The following is a 6,956-nucleotide window of genomic DNA, read 5'->3' on the forward strand; positions in this document are numbered from 1 at the left end:
ACTTTGAGGCCTGTCCTAGCCCCACACAAGTCATGATCTATTACTTTTCTAAATACATCCACATTTCAAAGGAGACTGGGCTTTCATTCCATTCTAAATGTAGATTTAAAGGAAGTTTGCCATTTGGAGGATAATTTTAAATGTGTGTAACTATCATACAGAAAACTATCCTCTTTTCTGTAATCTAAGGTTGAGTCTTTGGCATCTAGAAAGAGAAAAACATGAAATATAGATTGTGTGAGCAAAGAATTTAATCACCCATCATGAAGCCCTGCCTATGGCCCATGCACTGTGTTGGGCATTGATGATCCAAGGACAAAAGTAAAAGCCCTCACCCTTAAGAAGTTTAAATCCTGTGGAATAAAATATGTAATATAAATATGAAATAGGTAAAAGGTGATTGGGGGAGCAGATATTAACTGCATCAGGGATCAGAGAAGGCTTCATGTCAAAGGTGGCACTTACACTGAATTTTGAGGGGCTCTAAGAAGTGGAAATGAGGAGGAAATGAGAGCTACTATGCAAGGAGAGATCCCTGTTTCCTTCAACTTTTTATTCATTTCATATTGGGGGTTTCTTGGCCAGAAACCCTATTTGTAGAGCAGAAAGAAGTGTGAACTTGGAGTCAGAGCCTGGGTTCAAATTCCACCTTTGCCTATTCTTTATAGTACCTTAGACAAGTTATATAACCTCTCTGAGTTTTCATTTCCTTATCTATGAAAAGTAAAGTTTGAAATAGACACTCTCAGAAGTCCCTCCCAGCCTCTCTAAGTCTCAGTTTCCCCATGAAGAATGAAGACAATGACGCCTTTATTGAGGAAGAACAAGAGGAAATGGGAGGCTTCAGAACCACATAACCTGATGTGGCCCAGTGATACTGTGCCATGATCTCTTCCCCTGCTGACTCATTTCCCTGGTTTCCCCGAGCCAGAAGAGTGTTTTATTCCTACAAAACTTCCTTGCACATCGCTCTTAACTCCTGATAAAATATTTATGTGGGGGCAAATCTGGCAGTGTGTGCTCTATAATGGCTTTTACAACTTGGTTATTAAAACGTGGTTGGGCAGTCAAACATTTTTGCACTGCGCCCAACTATATTTATAGCAGCATACCATAAATTGTTAATAGCTGTGTGCTATTGTTAAGGAGACAGGAGACACTAGCACCCTTGAGTGTAAATATGCTTGAAGTCTTATCTGAACTTCTTTGTGAAAGTATTGCTGGAATCTGCGTACTAGACAATGTGGTGGCTAGCCTCTCCAAGGAGATTTCTAAATCAGTGTATGAAGAAAATGGCTTATCCATAAAGTTGTCCATTGCTTATCTCTTCCCAAGGAATGGGACCCTCTTTTGTTTAGAGAATTTTATATTGTGATCCACCTAAGTGCCCTCATCTTCCCCTTTTCCCTCAAACTTTTCCCATTTTTTTCTTACAAATCTATCTGGTGGCATTGGTTTCAATTCAATAAATCAATCAATTAGACGTTCATTAAGTACCTCATCATATAACTTACTGTGTCAGGTAATGAGGATCCAAAGAGAAAGCAAAACAGACATATCCTTGTTCTCCAGGAGTTTACTTTCTATCGGAAGATACAACATATTAACAATTAAGTAAACATATGAAGCACATGCCACTTGGAGCAGGACTAGTGAGCTCATGAAAGGCTTCCCATGGGGAGTGACCTCTTTGCTGGTCTTTGAAGGTAGCTAGTGATTCAAAGACAGGGTGATACAAAGGGAGAGCATTCCAAGAGTTAGGGACTTCCTGAGCAGTGGGAATGGGAAGAGAGCTAGAATAATGAATTTGGGGAGCAATTTCAGTTTGGCTGGAACACAGAGCAAAGGAAAGAGAGTGGTGTGAAATAAGTCAGAAAGGAAAGCTGGAGACAAATTTTGAAAGACTTTAAATGCTGGACTGAAGAGTTCGCATTTTGTTTTTAGAAGCAATGAAGAACTATAGAATATTTTGAGCAAGGTAACAAAATGATCTGACCTGTGATTTAAGAAGACTATTTTGGTGGGCAGGTGAAAGTTTTGGAGAGGGGAGAGTCTTGAGACAGGAAGAATGATTAGGAGGTTTTTATAAATGTTCAAATGAGCAGAAGTGAATCCCTGAAGTAGGGTAGTAGCATGTCAGTGGACTTGAAGTCAGGCAAATTCATCTTTCTGAGTCAAATCTGACCTCACACTACTAGCTGTGTGACATTGGTTGCCTCAGTTTCTTCATCTGTAAAATGAACTGGAGAAGGAAATGGCAAATCACTCTAGCATCTCTGCCAAGAAAATTCTAAATGGGGTCACAGAGTCAGACGTGACTGAAATGATGGAATGACAACAAAATGCCAGTGGATAAAAGGAAATCTCTTGCAAGACACCTTGTACATATGAAGATTTGGCAATTATACAGGAGAATCCCACAATAACACAGCTCATTACTATATGGGCTATACGGAAGGGCAAATTATATCTTCCAAGATATAATAGTCCCACAAAGTAAGTTTCATTTACTAGGTAGTCGAATATGCCAGGGTGAACTCCCGACATTAGTATATAAAATATTCAAATGAGGAAAAAATCAGAAATCTGAATTCCAAAATCCTGGCTGAGTCTCATCCTTCCATGAGTAAGCTATAAAAATATTCAGGATAATCCTTCTGTGGCTTTCCATTTTGGTGCAAGATAATGCCTACTCACCCAATACTTATTAGTAGCTATTAATGACAAGATGAAATAGGGATGCAAAAAAATAAAAGTAGAAGACAAAGTCCTTGCATACTTTAGTTAAGAAAATGAGATGTCTCACTATGAATGAATGAATGGATGGATGGATGGATGGATGGATGGATAGAAGAGTGAATGAAATAGTAAAAAAATAGAGAAAAGTGAGAAAAAAGAAAAAAAGAGAAAGCTCTTCAGGGTGCTCACATTCTAATGGGGAAATCAACACAAAAGAAATTCTTCATTTGCCAGTCAGATGGAAAGGTCCCATGATCCCTAGGGTGAAGCAGCAAAGCAGATGGTAAGGTCTCCTCTTTAAGGTCATTTCAACTGATAAAATCATAAAAATTTCTGGAGCTGAACCAGTTCACAGCACAAAAGACTTTGGAGGGGGAAAAACAATCCAAAAATAAAGAAAAATCATTTTTTTTTAAATTTTAATCTTCAAAAGATGTGGCTGCAGTATCTACAGGAACCTGTCAGACTTCAAACCCACAGAGGTTGTTTCAGAGGATGGAAACATTGCAAGTACAAAGCTATTTGGGATCCTGGAATGTTTCTATCAGGGCTTGAAGGGAGATGGTGGTGATGATTTGACTTGCCTGGTACAAGATGCATGTTCTCCCTGTCGCTGTCTCTCTGTCTGTTTCTCTCTGTCTCTTTCTCTTTCTTTTTTCCTTTCTCTCTCTTCCTCCCTTTTTCCCTTTCTTTTCTCTTCCTCCTCTTCTCTCTGTCTCCATCTCTCTCTGTTTCCCTCCCTCCATCCTTCCCCCTTCCTTCCTCTTTCCTCTCTCTCTCTCTTTCCTACCATGAAACAATTAGTAAACGGATTGCTAGATCTTGAATATGAACATTCCCTTCACTTTTACAGATTTCAACATCCATTCTTTACTAATTGGGTCTCAGAAAGCTCATTGCTGTAACCAAAAAAGGTAGAGACAGAAGAAATCAGTGTGGCCTGTAATCCCAGCTACTACTCTTGGGGTCCAGCAGTCAAAGTAATACAAAACACAGGGAATTGGGAAAGAACATCACTATAGTCTAGTTTCTTCAAGGTGTCCATAAATTTCCCTAGATGTTCACTCCTCTGCAATCCGTATACTATGCCACGAATCTCCCCAAAGATCAGTCAGTATGAAAATTGTATGTCGGCATTGAATCAGGTATGAATTTAAGAAAATTGCTTCCTCTTCACCCAGATTAAGGTGGAGCCTCAGCAATCTCTTCCAGTTTTCCCATACCCAATCTTGTTCCTCCCTTACATACCTGTTGATAATATAAATATTTTGCTATGCTTCCTTTTATTTAGAAATTTTATGCCACCACCTAGCTCTCCCCTCCCCACTCCCTTTCTCCATCATTTTTTCACTCCATTTTTTTTCCTGAGGATTGATTATTCAGGGGTGTGATCACAGCAGTGACTATGTAATTCTCAGAGTTATTTCTTGGGTTCCTCAGGGAATCTAGGTGTGGGGTTGGCTCAGCACTGTCTAATTGGAATAGGCCTGAGAGAGTATTGACTGTGGCAGTAATTCATGCTTGTCAAGCCAAATCCAGCACCAGCAGAAATTCTCACACGTTCTTGGCAGTCACCCTTCTTGCTCCATGATGGGCTGATTAGCAGCTCTGTTCTTTAAGGAAAGGCATCAATCAGTCTTGCCTGTCACTTAGTCTGACTCCCAGTTTCCAAACATGATGAATACCATCAAATAGGTCTGGACCTTGTAATTGCAAATCAGTCATCTTTTCCATTATGCAAATGCATTTTTGGCCAATCTGAGTAGCCCCCAGGGAAGCACACAATAGTTTCGTTTTGTACTAGAATAGATTACAGACTAACAGGACAAAAGACAGGTAGAAATGAATTAGGGATCTGGACAGGAGGAAAGGAAGCAATGATCGATTGATGACTGGATTTGCTTGTAACATTTTGGCTTCAGACTATTTCCAGATTGACTGAGCCTATGTGGGTTACTGAGAATTATGATGTTATATAGGACTGAGAATACTCAATACTTAACAACCCTTCACACAAGTTGAGGTGTCTGTGAAACTTCTCCCTTCCTATATAATGTAGATGTTCATAGAATGTTAAAACTGGAACTGAATTTATAGATTACATAGTGATTGTGGCATCTGAACATGAGAGCATCTGAACATAAGATACCTTAAGGTATCTAAGGAAGATACCTTAGAAATTATATATTTTAAGGCCCTCATTTTACTGACAAGAAAACTGAAGTTCAGTCTTCAGTCACATTTTTTTTTTTTTAGTTCAGATGATGAAATTGAATATGAAAGAGTTGAAGTTTAAGGTAACACAGAAAATAAGTAGCAACATGGGGACTTGGACCAAAGTCACCTGACTCCAGAAGGTACCTTCCTGCCTTGGCATCCTTGGGAATATCATAATTATTAACTAACATCAAATTACTTTGTATTTATTTAGAATAGGGAGTGGGACAAAGAGTAATGACCATGGGCCCCTCTCTGACTTAGATCTCACCAAACTATAGATGTTAGGAAAGACTGACCGGATTCAAGTGACAACTTTCTATTGTAATAAGGGCTGGACTTCCTTGTTTCAAAACTGATGTATCCATTGAAAGGGAGGTCAAAATGTACACCTACTCAGACCTGGCCCAGGGTTCGGAATGGAGAAGGTCAATTACCAAACAAACTGAGGAGTAGACAGTTTACCAAGGATGAAGCTGATGTGGATCCTGACATATAACTCAGCTAAAGTCTGAGAGTGATAAAGACGTGAGTTCAAATTCAGCCTCAGACATTTACTAGATGTGTGACTCTGGGTGAGTCATTTAGTCTATGTCTGGCTCAGTTTCTTCAGCTGTAAAGTAGGGATAATAATCTCTCTATCTCCCAGTGTCGTTGTGAAGATCAAATGAGATAATATCTGTAAAGCACAGTACCTAGAACATAGAAGGCACTTAATAGATGCTTATTCCCCACTCCACCACTAGTGAAAGTTGTAGTTCTAGAGGAGAGAGAGTAGAGAGTTTCTCTAGGAGGGTGGAGGGGAGTGTCTCTTGGCTGCTGGGCATGTGGTAGCATCATTGATCCTCATTTTCTCTTTAGGTCCTTCTTGTTGGCTCCTGGGGCAGATACACAGTCTCTCTTCCTCCCATTCTCTTTTTCTGTTGGGAACTGAGAAGACCATATGTTATCATGTCAACATAGGCCAAACTGGTTCCTGGGGAAGATGATCCAACTTTATTCTATTTTTCAAGAGTATTTATATCTTAGGTATTTTCAGGGTTACTCATAGCTCTATCATCAATTTATAGAAGTCTTTTAGATAAAATTGTACATTTGTTTGTTGGTGGTCATTCAGTTTCCAACTTTCTGTGACCCTATTTGGGATTTTCTTGGCAGAAATACTGGAATGGTTTGTTATTTCCTTCTCCAGCTCATTTTAAAGATGAGAAAACTGAGGTACATTGTGGCATTTGAACTCGGGTCTTCTTGATTCCAGGTCTGGCACCCTATCCACTGTGTCACTAGGGCTTGGAATCAGGAAGACTAATTTTTATGAATTCAAATCCACCTTCAGATATTTACTATGTGACCTTGGGTAAGTCCCTTAGCCCTGTTTGCCTCTGTTTCAAAATGAGTTGGAGTAGGAAATAGCAAATCACTCCAGCATCTCTGCTAAATAAACCCCACTAGAGAGTCAGACACAACTAAAAATGACTTAACAACAACGTGTTTGTTACTAAGCTAGAAATTTCCTCCCAAGTTTGTGTCCTTGATAGGCATCATTAAAATGCCTCTCCTTGACTATAAAGGTTGTCTCCAAAATCTTATGCTAAGCTTTAAACCATACTCAGACTTGTTAGGATGCTGTGTATATTCAACAGGCTTCATTCTAACCAACCATCCTATCTCCCATTGCTGAAACATCCCCGAGCAATGAGGGGATTGCTTTTGCTTTGCTTCACCTCCTCAGTACTTAGCACAGTACCTGACACATAGTAAGCTCTTTAAAACCTGTTTGTTGCTATTGATTAGGGAAATGCAGATCGAAACAACTCTGAGGTACCACATCACACCTATTAGATCAGCTGATATGACAGAAAAGGAAAATTATAAATGTAGTACAAGATGTGGGAAAATTGGAACACTAATGCATTGTTAGTGAAGTTGAGAATTGATCAACCCATTCTGGAGAGTAATTTGGACTTATGCCCAAAGATGCAATTAAACTAAGCATACCC

The sequence above is a fragment of the Notamacropus eugenii genome, chromosome 6 (assembly GCF_028372415.1).
Source record: "Notamacropus eugenii isolate mMacEug1 chromosome 6, mMacEug1.pri_v2, whole genome shotgun sequence".
NCBI classification, from domain to species: Eukaryota; Metazoa; Chordata; class Mammalia; order Diprotodontia; family Macropodidae; genus Notamacropus; species Notamacropus eugenii.